This window comes from Chelonia mydas, chromosome 1 (assembly GCF_015237465.2).
Source record: "Chelonia mydas isolate rCheMyd1 chromosome 1, rCheMyd1.pri.v2, whole genome shotgun sequence".
Lineage (NCBI taxonomy): Eukaryota > Metazoa > Chordata > Testudines > Cheloniidae > Chelonia > Chelonia mydas.
In genome coordinates this window covers 196,252,211-196,275,910 of record NC_057849.1, presented here as the reverse complement: position 1 = coordinate 196,275,910, position 23,700 = coordinate 196,252,211, and the positions used below count along the sequence as shown (strand labels likewise).

The following is a 23,700-nucleotide window of genomic DNA, read 5'->3' as shown; positions in this document are numbered from 1 at the left end:
TAGAATTCTCACACGACAGCAGTAAAAGGAGAGGGGTGTAGGTGCAAGATAATGAGACCAGGGGGTGTAAAGGAGCTGGGGTGTCCTTGTAAATTGAGTGCCACAAATTACTTATTTTATAGAAAAACAGAATCTTAGAAAATCTCTCTCTGCTGAGGATCGCAACAAAGGAAAGCATTCAAACATTAGAGGCAAGGCTAATATATTTGCACTGGAGTTATTTGCCTAGATGATTTTGGAAGGCCTGAAGGTAGAGGGAAAAAATAGCTTTGACCAATATTTTAATTACTAGAGTGGCTGTCTGGGGAGCACGTCTATGGGAAGTTTTGGCCTGCACTCCCAAGGTAATAGATCTGCACTGAACCACACACTGGGGTGGGGGTGCGGGGGGAGTTTTCTGTTGCCCTTTTTGCCTTACTTGGCTGTTTTTTTATCAACATTATTCCTTGCTAGCTGTCTGTGTCATTTTTTGTGGAGTCACTCTACTAATTTAGACGGTCGAACAAAAACTGAGTCCCTGGCTGCTGCCACTTTGGGAAGGTTCATCCAGGGATCTGACCTTTGCAGCTCAGGGCCCATCTCCTAAAACAGATGTGCAAATTCTGTCTGTGAAAAGTCTGTTAAAAGCAAGCTCCTAACCACAGACAATTGAAGCTGAAGTTTCATTCAGTGGGGAAGGCGGGGGGGGAGGGGGGGAGCCGCCTTACTAAGATGGTTTGTCTGTAAAGCGACTTTTTGAGAAGAGAAACTGCAGTTGCTGATGATGATGCACACAATGGAGATGGGAATGAAGATTTTGTTATAAAACCACGGTCGGTATTTACAGTTTCTCTGGACATTAATTCAGTTGCTCTTTGCAGGGCTTAACTGACAAGCGTCAAACCATAGTCAAGGGATCCTGGGTTCAGAAAAGCAATCAAAAAATAGATGAGATGTTAGAATGTTCTGCTGAACATCATCCTCTTGCCTGAGCAAAATGCACCTCAGGGTATTTCCAGGATTTTAGCAGTGTCTCATACTAGACAAGAATTTCAACATAGTCGTCTCAGACAGCAGCTGCAAGCAAGGGCTCATGCATGGAACAAAGGACTGGGAAGCAAGAATTCCAGTTCTTTCACCAGCTCCTTTTGTATCCTTGGGCCAGTCTCGACCTCTGCGTTTCAGTGTCCCCATTTTAAAGCAAGGCGTAACAATCCCTCACTTCTCGGATACCCTCTTGCAGCAGCACTGTTCCCAGGTTGTAGGCGTGCCCGACCCTCCAAGTAGGCCCCCTCTTTTGTCCCACCTCTTCTGGGGCTTCACTGTCTGTAACAATGTCCTTTACCACCATCAATACCTAAATAGTGATGGGCACACTCCAACCCTCCACGGGCTGAGTGTCCCCTTGGGAGGGTGTCCAGTCCTTGGTTACTGGATACTCTGAATTTACAGACATGCTGCTCCCAAAGGAACTGTACCCCCACCTGAGATCACAGCTCTATTTAACATACAGTACGTGGGTGTATTTGTAGTGAAAACAAATGAAAGTGTATTTAACAATGTATAGAGATTTGATAAATAGCAAGTAAAAGTATTGGAAACAAATGGTATAAAATAAACTCATTACACAGGCTAGAAACTAGCCTTATTTAACTAGTTACTGTCATGGCTTATAGAGCAAAAGCTCACCCAGTATCCTTCCAGGCTTGGCTGTGATCTTGCATTCGTGAGACAAGTCACGCTGAACCCTTGCCTCCTCAGTGGAAAGATACAGGGTGTACCTCAGTATCCACAGTTATACTCCCAAGATCCATTGTATTTACTCATAAACAAGACACCCTCTGGTGTTTTTGTTTTTTCCTACAGCTTTCTTCTCCTGTGGTTTCACGTTCTTTTAGTTAGCATCAGTCTCAATAACACAAATAGACTCACACCAGAAGCCACGCTATGACCAGCCAGAAACATAAGAGAGTACTGCTCCCTGCCTGAACGGAACCTGTTTATCACCATCTGGTGACCGGTCTTAACTCACATACCTTAAGAACTTTGTTTTAAATATAGATACATAACTCCCTAAATATCATCCAGCCATACATCTTGCAATGATTAGGATGACCAGTGTGTTACTGGCTGTTGGTAGATGCCATATGCCACCTTGGGTACGCCATTATGTAGACAGCAGACCCTGTAAACCTCTATGCACCCTTTATGCCCTCTACCAATTAGCACCAAGGGCTCCCTGGTTGCATGTCTTGTTACTGCTCCCCTCAATCATCCAGTCCCTCTAACACCCTGTTGTCTTTGGCACCATGACAGATCTCGATGAAGGCCATGTAACTCAAAACTGCTAGCTGTAAGCCTCCTGGGTGCATGAAATTTCATATATGAAACTGCTGCACTACTAACTCTGGTGTATAACCTATCATTTAGACCAGCCTCTGTACCAGATGACTGGCAGATAGCTAATGTAACGCTGATTTTTAAAAATTGCTCCAGAGACAATCCTGGCAATTACAGGCCAGTAAATTAACTTCAATACCAGGAAAACTGGTTGAAACTACAGTAAAGAACAGAATCATCAGACATATAGATGAACACGGTTTGTTGGGGAAGAATCAACACAGCTTTTGTAAAGGGAAATCATGCCTCACTAATCTACTAGAATTCTTTGAGGGGATCAACAAGCATGTGGAAAAGGGTGATCCAATCAACATAGCCTACTTGGACTTTCAGAAAGCCTTTGACAAGATTTCACACCAAAGACTCTTAAGCAAAGTAACAAATCATGGGAAAAAAAACTTTTCTCATGGATCAGTAACAAAAAAAGGAAATAAAGGGTAGGAATAAATGCTCAGTTTTCACAATGGAATGAGGTACATAGCAGGGTTTTCCATGGATCTGTGATGGGACCTGTGCAGTTTAACATAGTCATAAATTATCTGGAAAAGGCGGTAAACAGTGAGGTGGTATTTGCAGAGGATAGAAAATTACTCAAGATAGTTAAGTCCAAAGCTGACTGTGAAAAATTACAAAGGGATTTCACAAAACTGGGTGAGAGTAACAAAATGGCAGATGAAATTCAATGTTGGTAAGTGCAAAGTAATGGAAAACATAATCCCAACTAGACGTACAAAATGATGGGGTCTAAATTAGCTGTTACCACTTAAGAAAGATCGTGGAGTCCTCATAGAATCATAGAATAGAATCTCCTTAGATATTTTTAAGGTCAGGCTTGACAAAGCCCTGGCTGGGATGATTTAGTTGGGGATTGGTCCTACTTTGAGCAGGGGGTTGGACTATATGACCTCCTGAGGTCCCTTCCAACCCTGATATTCTATGATTCTATGACAGAATCAGAAGGGACCTCGAGATGTCATCTAGTCCAGTCCCCTGCACTCGTGGCAGGACTAAGTATTACCTAGACCATCTCTGACAGGTGTTTGTCTGACCTGCTCTTAAAAATCTCCGATGATGGAGACTCCTCAACCTCCCTAGGCGATTTATTCCAGCGCTTAACCACCCTCGCAGTTTGGAAGTTTTTCCTAATGTCCATCCTAAACCTCCCTTGCTGTAATTTAAGCCCACTCCTTCTTGTCCTATCCTCATAGGTTAAGAAAAACATTTTTTCTTCCTCCTCCTTGTAACAACCTTTTACATACTTGAAAACTGTTATCCTGTCCCCTCTCAGTCTTCTCTTTTCCAGACTAAACAAACCCAATTTTTTCAATCTTCCCTCATAGGTCATGTTTTCTAGACCTTTAATCATTTTTGTCGCTCTTCTCTGGACTCTCTCCAATTTGTCCACATCCTTCCTGAAATGTGGCGCCCAGAACTGGACACAATACTCCAGCTGAGGCCTAATCAGCGCAGAGTAGAGCAGAAAAATTAATTCTCGTGTCTTGCTTACAACACTCCTGCTAATACATCCCAGAATTATTTTTGCTTTTTTTGCAACAGTGTTACACTGTTGACTCATATTTAGCTTGTGATTCACTATGACCCCCAGATCCCTTTCTGCAGTACTCCTTCCTAGGCAGTCATTTCCCATTTTGTATGTGTGCAACTGATTGTTCCTTCCTAAATGGAGTACTTTGCATTTGTCCTTATTGAATTTCATCCTATTTACTTCAGACCATTTCTCCAGTTTGGCCAGATCATTTTGAATTTTAATCCCATCATCCAAAGCACTTGCAACCCCTCCCAGCTTGGTATCGTCTGCAAACTTTATAAGTGTACTCTGTATGCCATTATCTAAATCATTGATGAAGATATTGAACAAAACCAGACCCAGAACCGATCTCTGTGGGAGCCCACTCATTATGCTATTCCAGCATGACTGTAAAGCACTGATAATTGCTCTCTGGGAACGGTTTTCAAACCAGTTTTGCACCCACCTATAGTAGCTCCATGTAGGTTGCATTTCACTAGTGTGTTTATGAGAAAGTCATGCGAGACAGAATCAAAAGCTTTATTAAAATCAAGATATAACACATCTACCGCTTCCCCTTATTCACAAGGCTTGTTACCCTGTCAAAGAAAGCTATCTGGTTGGTTTGACACACTTTGTTTTTGACAAATCCATGATGACTGTTACTTATCACCTTATTATCTTCTAGATGTTTGCAAACTGATTGCTTAATTATTTGCTCCATTATCTTTCCGGGTACGGAAGTTAGTCTGACTGGTCTGTAATTCCCTTTTTATAGACTGGCACTATATTTGCCCTTTTCCAGTCTTCTGGAATCTCTCCTGTCTTCCATGACTTTTCAAAGATAATCGCTAATGGCTCAGATATCTCCTCAGTCAGCTCCCTGCGTATTCAAGGATGTATTTCATCAGGCCCCAGTGACTTGAAGACATCTAATTTGTCCAAGTAATTTTTAACTTGTTCTTTCCCTGTTTCCTATCACGGACAGTTCTCTGAAAACATCTGGTCCACATGCAATGGCACTGAAAAAAGCTAACAATGTTAGGAACCATTAGGAAAGGGATAGATAATAAAACAGAATATATCATAATGCCACTGTATAAATCCATGGTATGCCCACACCTTGAATTCTGTGTGCAGTTTTAGTTCCCTTATCTCAAAAAAGATGTACTAGAATTGGAAAAGGTACAGAGAAGGGCAACAAAAATGATCAGGGGTATGGAACAGCTTCCATATGAGGAGAGATTAAAAAAGACTGGGACTGTTCATCTTAGAAAAGAGACAACTAAGGGGGGAATATGATAGAGATCTATAAAATCATGACTGGTGTGGAAAAAGTGAATAGGGAAGTGATATTTACCACTTCACATAACACAAGAACCAGGAGTCACCCAATGAGATTAATAGGCAGCAGGCTTAAAACAAACACAAGGAAGTACTACTTCACACAACTCAGTCAACCTGTGGAACTCATTGCCAGGAGATGTTGTGATAGCCAAAAGTATAATTGGTTTAAAAAAAGAAGCAGATAAGTTCATGTAGGATAGGTCCATTGCTAGCTATTAGCCAAGATGGTCAGGGTCACAACCCCATGCTCTGGATGTCCCTAGGCCTCTGACTGCCAGAAGTTGGGACTGGACAACAGGGAATGGATCACTCAATAATCAACCTGTTCTGTTCATTCCCTCTGAAGCATCTGGCACTGGGCACTGTCACAAGACAGGATACTGTGGTAGATGGACCATTGCTCTGACCCACTATGGCCGTTCTTATGTGCGGTGTGGTTTCAGAATGATCTGAGTCCATCAGAGCAGACTTGTGGTATAAATGAACTGTAGAAGTAAAAACAGGGTTTCTCTTTTGCTCAGAGATAAGAATAAATATTTTAAAGTACAAACAGAAGGTGGCTGCTAATTCTTTATGGTAACATAGCTGCCTTTTGCAAAGACATTGTGAACCCAGGCTCAGAAAACCAGGCTGGCCTCCTTTATATTTTTAATCACCTGGATTACTTAATTCACAGTTTAAATGAAATTACTGCACATAAGAGGTGCTGGACTGACAGCAAAAGAGTAAAATCCTCTATTTGTTCAAAGAACAGGTACAGCACAAACAGCACAAAGTGAAACTTTGCCACACACACACAAACACCTCACCCAACAGTGTGAGTGCCTAGGAGGGATCATTTCTAAGGTTAAAGGGGGAGTTCACACTTCAAGACTTATTCAAACAAAAGCAAGTTTAATAGGCAGCAGGTTTAAAACAAACAAAACACAACACACTGCACAGTCAACCTGTGGAACTCCTTGCCAGAGGATGTTGTGAAGGTCAAGACTATAACAGAGTTGAAAAAAGAACTAGGGGGGAGGGTTCATGGAGGATAGGTCCATCAATGGCTATTAGCCAGGATGGGCAGGGATGGTGTCCCTAGCCTCTGTTTGACAGAAGCTGGGAATGGGTGACAAGGAATGGATCACTTGATGATTACCTGTTCTGTTCATTCCCTCTGGGGCACCTGGCATTGGCCACTGTCGGAAGACAGGATACTGGGCTAGATGGACCTTTGGTCTGATCCAGGATGGCCGTTCTTATGATCTTACATATCCACTAGGAACTGATGGCCATCTCATATTTTCACAGTTGTCTTTTGGTAGTAACTTCCCTTCTTTGCCAGCCACCTTTGGATTTGAACCAGCTACCTTATCTTATTTCTTGTCTCCTCGTTCCATTTGGTCTCCTAATTGTGACTTCCTTTTCTTCCTGATTGGTTGGGTATCTAGAGGAAGCGCAGGAGAGAGCACTAACTAGGGTCTTTGAAAGAAGCTCAAGATCCGTCAAGTTGAAAGGTGAAGATTTCTTACTCCACACAGTAATTGCACCCATGCAAGGATAAATCTGGCTCATGATTTTTCTTGTAGGCAGAGCTGGGAGTGCCATTGACAGTTAAGGCTGTCTGATTCTTCCCATTATACTTCCCAGTTGTTTAGAACTTTGCCAAACTTTAACTCTTTGGGCTGAACTTTTCCATGCCAGGTGTCTGCCTCAGGCTGAATTTCTTTTGGGAAATTTCAGCCAAAACAGCCATTTCCAAGGACAAGATTAAGGGACAATACCTTGTTTTGCCAATGTTAACAAAATCTTACAACCATTTTGTTGAGAATCTCTAGCACCTCCATGCTTTGAAGTAGGAACTTGAAATTGAATTGAAATCAGAATGGCATTAAGAATGCACCATGTACTATCCCTTTGAAAATCTGCCCAAATTTGGCTGAATTAGAAGTCTCTGAAAAACCTCTGTTTGCACATACTCAGTAGAGGCTTGTGAGAGTTTGGCAGCTAAATTCTCTGACCAGTCTGTCTGCACTGGACATGCTCCACATCCCCTCACAGCTCCTGCCTGCCAACCAGGCGTGCATGCACCTCCTACAAAGTGACTGAACTGCTCCATCCAGGAACTGCCGGGCTCAGCAGGACTTTCCTGCACTTGTTCCTCCAGGCAGCCAGGTCACCAGGCACAAGAACTAAAAGCAGAGAGACTCCGTCTCCGTGTGTACTTCCAGTGCACCCCCTCCACCCAAACCTGGTAGCACCAGATAGTGAAGAAGAGAAGGAAGAAACATCTGACTAGAATGCAGGAGACAAGCAATGGGGGGGAAGACGTGCCTGACCTGGGGTCTGATTCACAGAAGTGCTGAGCACTCACCGCTGCGAATGAAGCCAATGGGGGCTAAGCTCTGAACATATAAAGTGCTACATAATGTGAAGTACTCTGAAAAATCAGGCCCTAGGGTCTCAATGTGGCCACCCAAAATTAGTGGACACTTCTTTTCCTTTATCTCTCCGTGCCTCATTTCTAGCCTATAAAATGTGGACCACATACACCACCTCACCTCACACAGGTGTTGTGAAAATGAATTTATTAGTGGTTGTAAAGCACTAAGATACTACAGTGGGTGCCTCACAGAAAGCCCAGGAGAGAATTCAGCGTATTCAATGCAGGGTTTAGATTGTGAGCAGTAAATAATTTATGGGAGCACACATTGAATGAGGAGGGTAAAAAGGAATATTGAATAGCTACCCATTTCAGAAGCGCCATTTTCCTGAGCACTTCATAAAGCAGGAGTCCTGTGGAAGAAACCAGTATGTGATCCTGTCAATAAAGACGGCATCATTTTACATATTAGTGCTGCCTCGTGTCCAGGATTTCCCAGGATTGTCCCTTTTTTGAGGTAGCTGTCCCAGGAAATCTGTAAGGGGGCTCAGTACATGCTGCCAGCGGGCCAGTTTTATGGGTTCAAAATCCTGGATGTCCTGGGGTTTTTTGTACCTCAGAGGTGGCAACCCTACTGCATACATGCAAGGGGGCCAAAGGCAGATTGCACACAGAATTGTAAATCTGGCCTTTCCTAACTTTTCAGTGCTTGACTTTGCAACCTTAATAACGTTCTTTTCATGATTTTTTTTCAAGGTAATATGTTAACAATATTAGGACAATATGAATAAGTAATGAGAAAAGCTTCTTGTAAAAAAAATCCTGAGATTGCCCCTAGCTTTCCCCTTCCAAAAAGGAGTAGAGATCAGTAAGTTTCAAACCTTTCTCCACCATGTGTGCTTTTATATGTGAAACTGCAGACCTTTGACCACAGACTCTTATTCTTTGTCACTTGGTGAACCTGTCCAGCAGAATATTATAGTATAATCCACCCACATCCTGTTAAGATACAGGATTTCTTTAGGGTTACTGTCACCGGAAATCTATGTATCTAGCTTTCTAGATAAGGTACTTATATAACCTCATTCCCCTAGTATCTAAGTGCTTCAACAATCTGTAAAGTATTTATCCTCACAATACCCCTAGGATGGCCACTGAGGCATCCCCATAATACAGGGCATCCCCTCGGTGGGAGGTGACGCTGCAGAATGGATGCCATGTTGCAGAGTGTGCTGCTCCACCCTGGCTGGCATAACCTCGCATGCACGTGCAGGGTGTGTACGAAGTCTGCTGCACGGAGGATGCCATTTTGCAGAGCACGCAGCTCCGTCCCGGCTGGCATGACGGTGCATGTGAGATCACACTGGCAGAGCACTGCATTACGATGAAATATTGGTCAAAACCATGTCTGGTTTTATATTGGTTCCGGACAAGGGACAAATCTAACAAAAACAGGGCTTAAAACTGGGCAAATACCCCTGTGAGGTAGGGCAGTGCTATTATTCTCACAGAACAGTTGGAGAACTGACACACAGAGAGACTAAGTGACCTGCTGAAGGTCACACATAAGTCTGTCCCCGCAGAGCAAAGAAATAAACCCAGATCTCTTAACTCCCAGGCTAGCACCCTAACCATTGGGCCTTCCTTCCTCTCTTGCCTGTGATGTTCGTCACAGAAGAGGTCAGGGGAATTTTATGAAGCACAATGCCTGATTCTACATAGGGTGTCTCCCGGTGGCAGAGGACGGGGTCAACATGTGAGGCACATAAAATGGAACCCCACATTTATGATTTTAGGAGGAAAAAAGTTTTCACTCTGACCGAGCTGAAGTCTAACCTTTCAGCCAGATTTTGAGTGTCAAAAATTGCTGTTCGAAGTTGAGCTGTTCAGAGTAGGCAGGGCTGGTAGCATCACCTATTACTAAGGTGGCCTAATGTTTCCTGTCATAGGACCCTGTTTTCAGTTGCTTATAACATTACCAAACTTTAACAGTTTGAGCTGAAATTTTCCATGCTGGATGACTGCCTCAGGCTGAACATTTTTGGAAAGTTTCAGCCGAAACAATTCAGTTGTTTCTGAGAATACGGCTACATTGTTTGCATGTTTTAAAAAAAAATTCTGTCAACCTTCTCTTTGAGAAGCTATAGTGCCCCATGCTTTAGACCAGGGACTTGAAATTTGGTAGGGGTGTGGCCTTTATGTCAGGGAAATGCCTTTTGCCATCCCCATACAGGCAACCTTAATTCTGGCTTTTCCTAATGTCTGAGTGCTTGACTTTGCAACCTTAATAATGTTCTTTTAATATAATTATATTTTAATGTCACTCAAAATAATTAAAATAGAAAGGGCATGTTATAAGCTTCTGTCTGTTAAATAGGACCTGCCCCTCTCTGGGCATGGCTGAATGTACGATTGGCGTTCCCCTGTATGGAGTTGGCCTTTTAGAAGGGTTGAGATTGTGCCGTGCATTGACCCAGAATCTCAGATGTCTTCAAACTACCTATGGAACTGCTGACTAGGTAAATGTTTAGGTCCGTGGACTTTCTGGGCCTGAAGTTATCGGAATGGGGAGGTTCTTCACTTCCCTAAAGGTAACCTAATTGGACCCCATTTGGTGATGCCAGCCACCTCAGAAGAGGAGTGCTCCAGTCTGATTCATCAAGAAGCTCCTGAGAAGAATTCCAAGGGGAGGAACAAGCCAGGTTTCCTGATCTTTAAAATGGGGATTAATGATGTTTTCCCCTTTGGTAAAGTTCTTTGAGATCTATAGATCACCATACAAGAATTATTATTATTGGTTTGTACAGGAGTATTGATTAGCCCTTTGGGATCACACGCAAAAGCCGCTCAGAAACCTACTCTGCAGAGCTCTTTAGATCAGTGGCTCTCAACTTTTCCAGACTCCTGTGCCCCTTTCAGGAGTCTGATTTGTCTCGTGTACGCCCAAGTTTCACCTCACTTAAAAACTAGTTGCTTACAAAATCAGACATAAAAATACAAAAGTGTCATAGCGCGCTATTACTGAAAAATTGCTTACTTCTTCATTTTTAACATATAATTATAAAATAAATCAACTGGACTAAAAATATTGTACATTTCAGTGTCTAGTATATAGACCAGTATAAACAAGTCATTGTCTGTATGAAATTTGAGTTTGTACTGACTTCGCTAAAGCTTTTTCTGTAGCCTGTTGTAAAACTAGGCAAATATCTAGACGAGTTGATATACCCCTTGGAAGATGTCTGTGTACCCCCAGCAGTTTGTGTACCCTTGGTTGAGAACCACTGCTTTAGTTGGTCATTCAGCATTGTTACTTGGGCCTATTGGAGTTCAAACATTCAAATCCCGTGCAGGAGAACTGGTATAAAAAATGCCCCAGCCCTCTGCTCACTCTTGTCACCTTGTTGCTGTTTGTATCCTCCACCTACTTATTTTCATGCCTTTTTTCACATTCCTCCTATGACTGGAATGATTTTCCTTTTCCTACACACCATGCATCCTTCTTTGCCTTCCCCCTCCAAATCCCTCCCCCTCACTTTGCTTTGCACCACTGACTTCCTTCTGCTCCAGGTCTGCCTGCTTCTCTCCTCTTACCATATCTCCATCTACATTTTTAACAGACTATGCATCTCACTTTACTTTCATAATATGCCCCTCAGGCCTCTGTCCTAATGAGCAACATAAAATGATCTAGGGCCTGTTTTTCTGTCGCTCTGTAGCTTGTGCTGTCATTTATGCTAATACAAAGCAGGTGTGAAATGCTCCCACAAACAGAATAGTAACATTTTTACACCCACTTTGTACTGGTGCAAACACCAGCACAAGCAGCAGAGCCCCAGAGAGTCAGGAGCCTGATGTGTTATGTTTCTCCATGCACAAGGTGCAAGCAAGGTGCTTATGGCCTGAATTACTTATTTTAGAAGAACAAGAGAGAAGAAAAGTAAAGTATCCATGATGAAAGAACTCAGTGCCTTCCTTCATAGTGACTTTGTGTTCTGAACTGAACACAAATGACCATCCTTCCCTTTATACAGCAGAGCCCTTCAAGGTTCAAAGGTGACTGCAGAGAAAACAAAAAGTGTAAGAGTCACACAGCCAAATAAAGCAAGGGGTTTTAGGGGAAAAAGAGTACAAGTTTCACGCTGAAATCCTCCTTTCCGCTTGGGTTAACCCCTGCTAGCCCTACACACCTGCACAGGAGCGATGTTTCTCTCCTGATTAACCCCTTCTGCAAATAATCTCCTCCCACCCCCCCCCTCCCCCCAACTCTCACCTGACCTTTACAGGGTGAAATGCAATTGAAAAGTTGTTCCTCAAAAGGAGGGCTCAGCAGGAATGTCTGCAAACCCTCCCCCCCAACTTTTCCCTGCCAGTGCCTGTGGTATGTGTCAGTTATTCAGTGCGTAAGGGTGTTTGGGGGGTGGGGGGAGTGTTGGAAGGGGTCGCAGAACAGCAAAAAATAAATAAATTAAAAATCAAGCTAGGTCCCTGAGGGGTGCCCGTTAAGCACTGTTTTACCAAAGCAACTGCTCCCAGATTATGATAGCAGTCCCACTTTTTTCAGACCATTTTATGCACTGCTGACATTAGAGAGTGTGCCTCTCATCATTTGCTTTTCCACTCACTGTACGATACCAGTGAGAGGCAAAGTACTTCTACCTGGGGAAGGGTGGGGTGATCCATCATATGCTTTTTATAGGTTCCCTAAATTAATAAGCCTTTTTCACTTCTCTTTGATCAGCAGATAAAAGATAAAGGGTCATTCTTTTAGCTTGTAACTTCAGCAAAGGCCACGGAGTTACACCACTGAGTGATTTGGCCCACTAAGCAGATGCGGCATCACCTAAACTAGCTCTTTTCAGAAGCGCACAGTTACATCCTTCCTCTAGGCTTTGTGCAGCCTGGCTGTTTTTCTGCTCCTATTTGTTCAGTTGATAAGTTTATGCTGCATGCCAACAAACAAATAAAAATGCTAATGTCACATTAAAGGTGAGATTTTAATCAGACAGTTCAAGTCAGGAAACGCACAATTAAGGTTCCCACAGCAACAGTATCTCAGCCACACTGCGCAGTCTGCTCACAGTTATGCTACTGTAAACCCAGAGTAATTACACTAACTACAGGGGATTTACACTGATGTAATAGAGCAGAATTTGACCCAATGTACAAATTAAGGTTTAAGTCTAAACAACTTGTACAAATCAAAAATTAGGACCAGGAGGCTACACTGTTGTACTAGTCAGTCTTTACTGCATTTCTGTAGAACTCGTCTGTCCCCCCCCTTGCACAGACTTAAACTGATGGACTAAACAAGGTTCCTTTCATCCACCTGCCTCTGGGTGAATAGCCACCCTACCGCTAAAAACTAAGCAAGTTTAGGGAAATAAGTGAATACTACCTGGAGCTTCTCTTCTCCCTGCCTCATAACACTGGAACAAGGTATTATAATGTAGCAACTTCAAAACAAATTAAAGGAAATATTTTTTCACTCAGTGCACAGTTGGGCTGTGGAACCCACTGCCACTTTATGTCAGAGGCCAAAATCTTAGCAAGATTCAAAACAGGACTGGACATTTAAATGGATATCAAGAATATTCTGAATTATAGTAGTGTAAACATACATCTTGGAAGAGATATTAAACCTCATGTGTCAGGGCTTAAACTCATCTCTAACTATTAGGGATTAAGAGGTTTCATACACCTTCCTCTGAAGTATCTGGATCTAGAAAGGCAGGGACAGGATACTAGACTAGATGGATCTCAGGTCTGATCCAGTCTGGTAATTCCTATGTGTGGAATTGAAACTGTAAGGGGATATAAAGAGACGGAGTGTAATTACCTGTGTAGAAATTTGATCAAGACACGAGGGGAAACACCCCTACCCTTGTAAAAAGTTCCATGAGATCTTTAGTAAATAAACTTGGTCAGGACCTTGGTCTTACATCCAACCTTCTGCTGTGGTATTGGCTCATCACTGAACTGGAGAGAAGAGTCCCATACCACTGCCCGCAGCACCTGTCTCTTCCATCCAAGCACTGGCCTAGTCCAATGCTTCTTAGCTTGGGAGGGTTGTTCGGATCACACACAGCACAAGTAACAGGTTTCAGAGTAGCAGCCGTGTTAGTCTGTATCCGCAAAAAGAAAAGGAGGACTTGTGGCACCTTAGAGACTAACCAATTTATTTGAGCATAAGCTTTCGTGAGCTACGGCTCACTTCATCGGATGCATTCACACAGCACAATGGCTCCAGCTTTACCAGGAGGCAGAGACACACAGTTGTTTTAGGAAAAATAACTGAATTTCCTGACATGTATGCCATTAAATTCCCATCTACTTTTCTCCTCCTCCTCTCTGAGCTTTAATGCTGCTCATAAGGCCAAAGTCAGAGAAAAAAGGGAAGAAAAAATACACAATAGGAGGAGGAGTTCAATAGGAGGAGTTCAACTCCACATAAACCACGAAGTTTGGCAGATAAGTCTCAGACCTAGTCTAGCCTTAAGTAGTCACACGCAGGTGCGGCACATGTTATGGAAGATAACCCAAGGTCATGAGAGCCCTGAAATGCTTACATACAATATCATTCCATTGACTTCAGTTGAATTACACCAGGGGTGGCCAACCAGTGGCTCCGGAGCCACATGCGACTCTTCAGAAGTTAATATGCGGCACCAACTCCGGGGCTGGAGCTACAGGCGCCAACTTTCCAATGTGCCAGGGGGTGCTCACTGCTCAACCCCTGGCTCTGCCACAGGCCCTGCCCCCACTCCACCCCTTCTCACCCGCTCCTCTGAGCCTGCCAGGCCCTCGCTCCTTCCCCTTCCCCCCCCCAGAGCCTCCTGCACGCCATGAAACAGCTCATCGGGAGGTGCGGGGATGGAGGGGGAGGCGCTGATCGGCGGGGCTGCCAGTGGGCGGGAGGTGCTGGAGCTGATGGGGGGCTACTGATGTATTACTGTGGCTCTTTGGCAATGTACATTGGTAAATTCTGGCTCCTTCTCAGGCTAAGGTTGGCCACCCCTGAATTACACAGTGATGAATCTGGCCCAGAATTTCTATCATTTTCTTTGTTGGTTGTTTTAAATTAGAGAGCATAGACCAGATTTATATTCTATGCAATGCCACTGAAGTCAATAGGAATTGCTTGGCATGCAGGTCAGTGCAGAATTTGGTCCCATACTTGTATGCTTTCCTTGCAATTCATGGGAATTTAACCATCTGATTCCCAGTTAATGTTCCTGAGAGTTCCCTGTCTAAATGCTATGCTGTAGTGTTTTGTTTTTCATAGCACAATAAACGTTGGCTTGTCCTCACAAAGGAGATGGTTATGTCATATCTCCATTGAAAGGGAATTAGCCTCAGGAGCTGTCAATTGAAGAAATCTAGATAATTCTATCCAGCAGTGCGTTTGTACTTCTTAAAACATCTCAGAGAGAGCTGAGAGATCATCTTCTTCCTTCTCTTCATGTGAAATCAGAGTTATACATTTGTTCTGGTGTGAACCTCCTGCACGATTCTCCCCATCACCAATGGTACAGAGGTTGGCTCCAGGTGTGCTGGAGACTCAAAGACAGGAGAGGAATTTCCTGGAATTAGCACCCTGCTTCCTTTCTCCCACTAACCCCCCATCTCAGCAACTCATCCAGCCTTCTCCGGGTCTTTTCCTCTCCTCAAGTGGTTTCACTACTCAGTCATCAGGCACCCTCCTCTCCAAATGTGCTCTGATCCCTTTGCCCAGCCTGCAGTAGTGCTGGTTGAACATCTTTCTAAACGATATGCTCTAGTTCGCAGCTGAGCTATTGGACTAGAAGAAGGAATCACTGGGTGATGTTCTGTGGCCGGTGCTGTGCAGGAAGTCAGACTAGAGCAGAGGTCCCGAAACCGTGGGGGGCGGAGGAACATTTGGGGGGTTGCAACTGGGACCCAGGCCAGACCCCACGGGGAGCTGGGAGGGAGTGCCACCCAGCTCCACTCCTGGCTCTGGCTGCTGACCCCAGCTGCCAACCCCCACCTGGCTACCGGCCTTGGCCAATGCTCCACTCCCACCCCCAGCTGTGGCCCCAGCCTTGGCCCCCTTACCTCCATGTGCTCCCCTCCCGAAGCCGCGACCTCACTCCCAACTCCCTGTGGGGCCTGGGATAAAAGGGGTGGGGTGGGGCATGAGGTAAAAAGTTTGGGGACCACTGGACTAGAGGATAATAATGGTCCCTTCTGGCCTTAAAATTAACTTAATGGAGCTATGAGAATTTACATCCACTGAAGATTTGCCCCTATAAATCTTCGAGAAAGCAGGTATTTCATTCTGGAGGCAGAAGGATTGTAAGAGAGACACTGGCTCAGATCCTGCAGCCGGGGGCAGGACGGGGGAGGAGTTTCCAAATAGATTTACATATAAACCCACTCCTCTAAATCTGCCTTGAAATGCTGGCAGAAATTCTCAGTCTATCTATGAGTATATACAGTATAGACCACAAGAAGGAATTTAAACCTGTAGATTCAAGCTCAGGACAATTCTGTTCCTTCAACTGGAAAGAAAAGAAGCTAAAGGCACCGAATCAGGGCTCAGTCATTTTAGTTTTGTTATGAAATAAAAGCACCTTTGATATGTGAGGGTGCTGCACTCTGCCTCTGCCCCTCCTACCCTCCGGGGGGGGGGGGGGGGTCACAAAAGAAACCATATTCTCATCAGGACTTTCAGGTGTGTGGGTGTTTCCAGGAATAAACAAAACCAAGTAACCACAGAGCACCTAAGAAGCTGCTTCAGAAACAGCCCCAACCCCTTTACTCTGTGACGTTCTCCTCCGGGTTTCACTTTATCACTCTGTTAGGGGAGCAGGTTGGTCAGAGTTTGTTGTTATTTTGTGGGACTGAAATGATAGGAAACGACCACAGCAGGACATCCTTTACAGGGCGCTGCACGTAACAGCTGAAGCTGGATTCCATTATTTTAGCTGCCTTCACAGTCACATTTCAGGTGGGTTTGCAGGTTAGATTCAAGCTGCTTTGGTGGAACTCTTTGAAGGACTAGGACTGGAATAGCAGGGGGGCCAGCAGGGCTGGATTGAGGGGCAATGGCACAGCTGTGTGAGGTGCAGAGATGGAATAACGGGAGGGGGGCTGCAGGTCAAGATTCAGGAACATTTGCAGAGCTGTATGGGGAGCCCAGAACTAGAATAGCTGTAGGGCTGCAGGTCAGGATTGTTGTAGAAGAAGTTTGTACAGCATCTGCCCATGCAAAAAATGTCTCTATCCAATGCGTTTCCTTGTTCACTTTTATGATCACACACAACAAATCCATAAAATTCCTCTATTTTTTTAGTTGGGGGGAAAAGAGTTTAAAAATGAAAAAAAAAGTTATTTAGTAAAATCAACAAAGGTGGGGAAAACTATCAATAATTGTAAGTCTCTGGTGCAAATCATCAAGAAATAGGAAATTTCCTATTAAGCTTGATGCTCCAACTCTATTAGTGTCTGTAGGGGAGTTAAAGGTTCTTTAAATAGACGTATCATGGTGAGTAGCGCACAATGCACTGGACTGTAAATGCAGCCTTCTTGCCAAAGGCCAGAACAAGTCATTTCATTGACAGGACGTCGTGTGGGTTCTATGCAGTCAGGTGAGAGTATCAACAGTGCAGAGACCAGCTCCCTTGATTGATGAGACTTTTCACATGTATCTATTTAAGTCCAGATTACTTAGAGACATCATCACTCATTGGGGTCTCAAGGCCTAGGACTCTAGGATGCTGTGGTTGACACAATAGGCCAGATCCTCAGAAGTCAATGGAACTATGCCAGTTTACACTAACTGAGGATCTGACAAAATAACCACCTGTCAATATTCAGGCTCTATTAAGTAGTAATTTTACTCCCAAAAACTTATTTTCTATCTATACTTCAATAGTTACAGCGTATCTTCCCAAATCCTGCAGCTGCTCTGTAGACTGAACAAGTTATTATGATAAGTTCTGTTGTCAGGAAAGGCTTAAGTCTGAGCAAAACCACTTCAAACGGAGCTGATCACAGACTGTGCATCTCTCAGGCAATGTCTGATGATACTATAATAAACAGACAGTGGATCTAAAGTAACCCACATTAAAAACCACAATGGAGAACCCATACTTCAGCTACAAGAACAGACAAGAGCTGGCTTAAGACTGGCAACGTAACAAGTCTGCATTCCATTTCAAATAAATGGTCCTGGTGTTGACTCTGCTGTAGTGCTATGGTAAAACCACGCAACCCCACAGAACGTGTGCCCTCTGAGGCCTCTCAGGACTATTCGGTGCATGCGATTATACTGCTGTCAGGACTGTACTGTTGTCTGAAGGGATGCTGTCAGAGGAGATCATCACTACCCTCTCTCTGAGATTGTTTCCTCCCTTGGCTTTAGAAACGGTCATCTCTGGTGTTCTTTCTCCCTCTCCAACTGCTTCATTACTATCTCCACTGGGGGCTCTTCCTCCTCCCTTTTGTTCTCTGTTGGTGACCCTCAGGGCTCAGTCATTGGACCTCTTCTTTTCTCCCCACTGCTGCTACCCAGAGGTAACCTCATGCAGTCTCCTGGCTTCAGTTACTACCTTTAGTAGAGATGGCTCTCAGGTCTAGCTCAGCACCCTATCCTACCCCTCTTTGTCCAGACTCTTCTTGGATAATGCACACACCACCAGCTCAAGTTCAACACCATGAAATCCAATCTCCTCCCATTTCCTGCCAGACCTTTCCCTCTTCTTCCCCATTCCCTAGCCCAGCTGGCAACTTCTCCAATCTCTGCATTGTCTCAGGCATCACAGTCAACTCCCCACTCCCACCCTTCCTGTTTCCCCACATTCATGCTGTCAATAAATCCTCTCAATTTCCCCTCTGCACCATCTCCAAAGTCCATCCGTCCTCCTCCATTCAACTTATCCAGGCCCTGATCTCTCACCTTGACTTCTACACCCTCCTCCTCACTGGCCTCCCAGACGTACAGCTCTCCTCACCTCCTCCGTAAAAGAGCCCAAGCTCCTCTGGTGTAACAGATAACAGTTTCTAGTTGAGAAAAGACAAAGGCATCTCCATTCTCTGGGGTGCAGAATCAAGAGAAAACATAAGTCCCACCTCAATAATTTTGTGTTTTGGTTCCCAGGCCCTTTATTTATGGGGCAGTCTTTTTACAAGAAAAGAAATAGTTCAAAACCCCAGCAGACTCACTGCCTCTGAGCTCTCTGGTCTAACACCCTTGCTGTGAACCTCTAGCTGGTCTCTGAGCTCCGAGGCCTCTCCCAGAAAAGATCAGCAGGTTCCATAGTTCCTAAATGGCAGATCAACTATGTCTACCTGCCAAATGAATCCATTCGTTTAACCCTGGTTGTCCTGGATAAACCCCTACAGTAAAAGGAAGGATAGCAGAGTTTCTGTCTTTGTATCCATTCGGGTGGGGGTGGGGGGGGGGAGATGCTGTTGATCCGGAAGGATTCCTCCCTTGACCCCCTCCCCACAGGGTCACAACATCCATCCATACCCTTCAATCCACCCAAAGAATTTCCACAAAATCAGCTGCCTCTATGTCCATGTCTAGCTCCTCTTCAAATCCCCTGGACTTCTGCATCAAATTCAAGCTCCTTTTCCTTCATGAACAAGACTCAGTACAACTTATCTTCCCTAACTCTCTTTCCACCCTTGTCTCTTAATGTGTCTCCAATCAACCACCCCCTTCCTGTCCCTCTCCCACTCGCTGAAATAATTATGGTATCTGCTCACATGCATTACTGGTTTCTAGATTAATGGTAATGACTTAGGAAATAGGCCTAAACAGCAGTGGGGGAAGCTCAGTGAAAACCTCTGCTCAATGCCCTGTGGAGGTCTAAAAAGCAAACAAAATGTTAAAAAGTATTAGGGATGGAATGGAAAATATTATAAAACAATGGTATGTCCTCCTATGCAGTACTGTGCTCAGTTCTGGTCCCCTGAGGATACAGCAGATTTAGAAATGGGACAGAGGCAGATGGCAAAAATGATTAGAGACATGTGTGAAGAAAGACTGGGGCTGTTTACTTCAAAGGAGATGAGCAAGATGGAATATAATAGAGGCGTGTGTATACAAAATAACAAATGGTATAGTTAAAGTACATTGAGTGTTTTTATTCACCTTCTCTCATATTACTAGAACAAGGGGCATTCAATTAAATTACATTTAAAACTAAGAAGAAGAAATATTTGTTCATATAACACAGTTTACCCACGGAACTCATTGCCACATGATATTATTGTGGCCAAGGACTCAGGACTAGACCTTTTTATGGGTACTGAGAACATCCACAATAACATTGGGCAGGATAAAAAAAATTATAAGTGGGATAAACTGTCACACTTTCAAGCCTAAACTACCCCTCAACTGGCAAAGATTAGGAAGAAACTGCCTCTAGGATAATCCATAATTGTCCATTATGGGATTTCTTGCACATTCCTCTAAAGCAGTTAGTAGCAGACACTGTCAGGATGGTGGACTAGATGGACCACTGGACTGATCTGTTACAGCAGTTCTCATGTTCCCTGCTCTTTTCTCTAAGCAAATCTGACACCTGGAACCCACTCCCTGGCCTGCCTCCACCTCTCCTCCCATCAATAGGTCCCCAACTTTTCCCAGGAGGTCTATAAACCTTGATCCTGCTAGCCAAGAAGTGTTAATGTAACCACAAAAAATACATATCAAAGTCATGGTCCTAACAAAACACACGCCGGCCTCTCTGCTTAGTCTGCTTTTAGTGACAACTGTTACTCCCTTTTGGCTGTCATTCTGGATTTTAATTATTTTGGGTTATACATATGGCCAGCTAGAAGCCCCAGCACTTCTGTGGGACCAGAGAGTTCTGCATGTGAGATGCTGTCGGCTTATGGGAGAAGTAGCCAACCCTGAACTTGACCTGGAAGCGTCAGTGAGGAAGAAGAGAGATGGCGCCATTGTCCTAGCAAAAAGACAAAAATCTTTCAACCAGGGAGATGGGCTAGAAATTGGTGGGGGAGACAGCTGCCAAGCTTGGAAGGCTAAAGAACTTGTGTCCAAAGCTAAGTAAAATATAGAAGTCTGTGGTGTTTTGATGTTGCTTGTAATTATTAGAATTGGGAGCACTGGCTGTTGGGAGTCTGAAAGGACAGGAAACAGGAGGAATTGAAGAGGCTGAGGGAGAGCTACTGAGGGTGCAGCAGCAACTTGGAAAAGAGGTTTCTACTTTAAAAAATAAAGTCTTGTTGAAGTTTGTTAGTACCTTGCCTGGTTACAACAACATTTTGGCGACGAGGATGGATCTTCTGCCTCTGAACCCACTTGCACCCCTTGTACAAAGCCCAGGTGAGCCTCCATTTGCTTTTACTGCCTGAATCCATATGTTTGAGACTTATCTGCTTGCAATCAGTGCTACAGAGATTTCTGAAGTAAGAAAGTGTGCTCTGCTAATCCACCGCCTTAGAGCAGAAGGACAGCATATATTTTACATTTTTCCCCTTGCAGACAATAAATGAGAGACTGCACTCACTGCATTAAATAACTTTTTTGTACCAAAAGTGAATGTAGTAGCTAATCGCTACAGATTTCGTCAGCATGAGCAGAAACCAGGGAAGACTATAATGCAGTATATTGCTTCCCCGGGGAGTCTGATTGTAACTTGTGACTTTGGGAATATGGCAGATGAGATGATTAGAGAACGTGTAAGAGAACGTTTACTTCTAGAACCACAACTTACACTAGAAAAAGCAACAACCTTTGCTACCCAGATTGAGTCAGCTACAGCTGAAGCCAAAATAATGAGCATGGATACAGGAGGCACAGTCCAGGCTGTGACTCCTTTGCAGAAAAGTTCACTTTCGCTGCAGACAAACAATTACAAGAGGAAAACTAATGAAAAACCACCAAATCAGCAAATTCAAAATACAGTAAAAGCTTGCTTTTGCTGTGGATCCCCACAACACCTTGCAAGCTACACAGGATGTCCGGCAAAAGTAGCTCAGTGCTATCACTGCAAAAAGATTGGGCATTTTGCTAAAGTATGTCGCAGCAGCCAGTTCAATCAACAGGTGCATGCTGTTACAATACCAGATGTTACTGTGCTGAGCGTGGACAAAATCACTACTGCACATATTCCAGAACAAATAAAGGGCACGGTAAATGTTTCCGCCATACCCTCAGGCAAATCACACTCTATTCAGCTAATGTTGGACACTGGCTCAGCAGTATCTATACTACCTGATTCCATCTATTTGCATTACTTCAAAGATTTGCCTCTTACTGAACCCAAACTTCACTTGGTGTGTTATTTGAAAAACCATATTTCAGTACATGGCTGCCTGCCAGCAACAGTTACTTTTGGTGATTGCTGTGTAACTGCAGAGTTCTACATTGTCCACAAAGGCACTCTTATCCTTGGCAGAGATTTATTGGCTGCTTTAAATCTCAGGGTAGTTAATGGACGAATTGATCTTCCTCAGCAAAGCACACTTGTGGTACACACACCAGTTTCAGCTGGGACCCAACACTAGGCTGAGGAGAAACTCGGCTGTGGTTATGGGTTTCTGCATGAAGTTAAAATGCGGAATAATGTGATGCCTGTATGACAGAAATTACAGCGCTTACCATTTTCAGTCAGGGAAGCTGTTTCAGAGGAACTTAGAAAACTTGTTCAAGAGGACATTACTGAAGAGATTAACTCTTCGGAATGGGTTTCACCTATAGTACTGACGCAGAAGAAGAGGGGAGGCATTTGCCTTTGAGTGGACTTACGGGAGCCAAATAAAGCTATTGTGATTGACAGCCATCCTCTTCCTCACATAGCAGAAGTATTTGCAGAATTCCTTGGAGCAAAGATGTTTTCTACTCTTGATTTGCAGAGCCCATACCACCAGGTTATGTTGCATGAAGATAGCAGAGACCTCACAGCATTTATTACACGAGGGACTATTCCGTTTTAAACATGTTCCATATGGTCTTGCATCAGCCCCAAGTGCCGTCCAAAAAATGATGTAATTGATTTTGAAGAATCAACATGGAGTTCAGTGCTATTTGGATGATATTAATTGTGTTTGGAAATACTTTAGAGGAGCATGACAATAATCTGCAGTCTGTACTAAACTGCATCAGCAAAGCAGGCCTCAAGCTCAATAGATCCAAATGCAAATTTAGACAAACTGAACTCTCCTTTCTGGGGCATACAATTTCACAGGCTGGACTAAAACCTGATCCGGTTAATATCCTGGCAATTTCAAATGCTCCTCCTCCAACAGATTTGCAAACCTTACGTTCCTTCTTGGGTCTTACCACCTGGTATGCAAAATTCATTCCCAATTATGCTTCTGTCATTGAATCATTACGAGAATTACTATGGGGAAGTTCAACCTTAGTGTGGACAACGGATGCACAGGCTAGTTTTGAAATGGTGAAAGACTTGATTGTCCATAGTCCAGTACTTGCACTATTCAGTCCTGCATTGCCCACAATTGTAACTACTGATGCTTCTGATTATGGACTTGGGGCTGTCCTCACACAACTTCATGAGGACAACACAGAGAGGACTGTTGCATTTGCTTCAAGGACACTAAGTAATGCTGAGAGAAAATATTCTGCAGTTGAAAAAGAAGCACTTGCTTGTGTCTGGGCTACTGAAAAATGGAGAACTTACCTGTGGGGCCGCATGTTCAAGTTGCGCACAGACCACAACCCTTTGACGACGTTGCTCACCACAAAAGGACTGAGAAGAGCAGGATATGGTATTGCTCGATGGTCTGCAAGACTACTCTCTTTTAATTATGAACTGGAATATAAGCCTGGAAACCAAAATGTGGTAGCTGATTGCCTTTCTCGCCTGCCTTTGCCTTCACCAGGTGGTCCACCAGAGGATGAGGAGGTAGTAGTTGCGCTTATTACAAGCACTCTTACTGCAGTTACAAGAGAACAATTTTAAGCTGCTTGTTCAGCGTGTCCAGTTCAACAAAAACTACGGGAATTTCTGACAAAGAGATGGCCCAGTAACCCTAAAACCCTTGACCCAGTTTTGCTGCCTTATTTTAGATTTCGGTATGAACTTTCTTTGCTCGATGGCTGTGTGCTATGAGGTAC

General features: G+C 43.9%; 1 long non-coding RNA gene across 3 annotated transcripts in view; it reads right to left on the bottom strand.

Annotated features, from left to right (window-relative positions):
* Positions 1-23,700, bottom strand: part of LOC122464167 — a 119,331-nt gene that overhangs the window by 6,608 nt on the left and 89,023 nt on the right. Inside the window, exon 5 of one of the 3 annotated variants that reach the window (XR_006288092.1) lies at positions 12,600-13,744. The exons of 1 other annotated variant lie outside the window; for it this stretch is intronic. This is a non-coding gene — a long non-coding RNA (uncharacterized LOC122464167). Of the gene's footprint in view, positions 1-12,599; positions 13,745-23,700 lie in introns of those variants that run through there. One more of the 3 variants, XR_006288091.1, reaches the window with a different exon arrangement.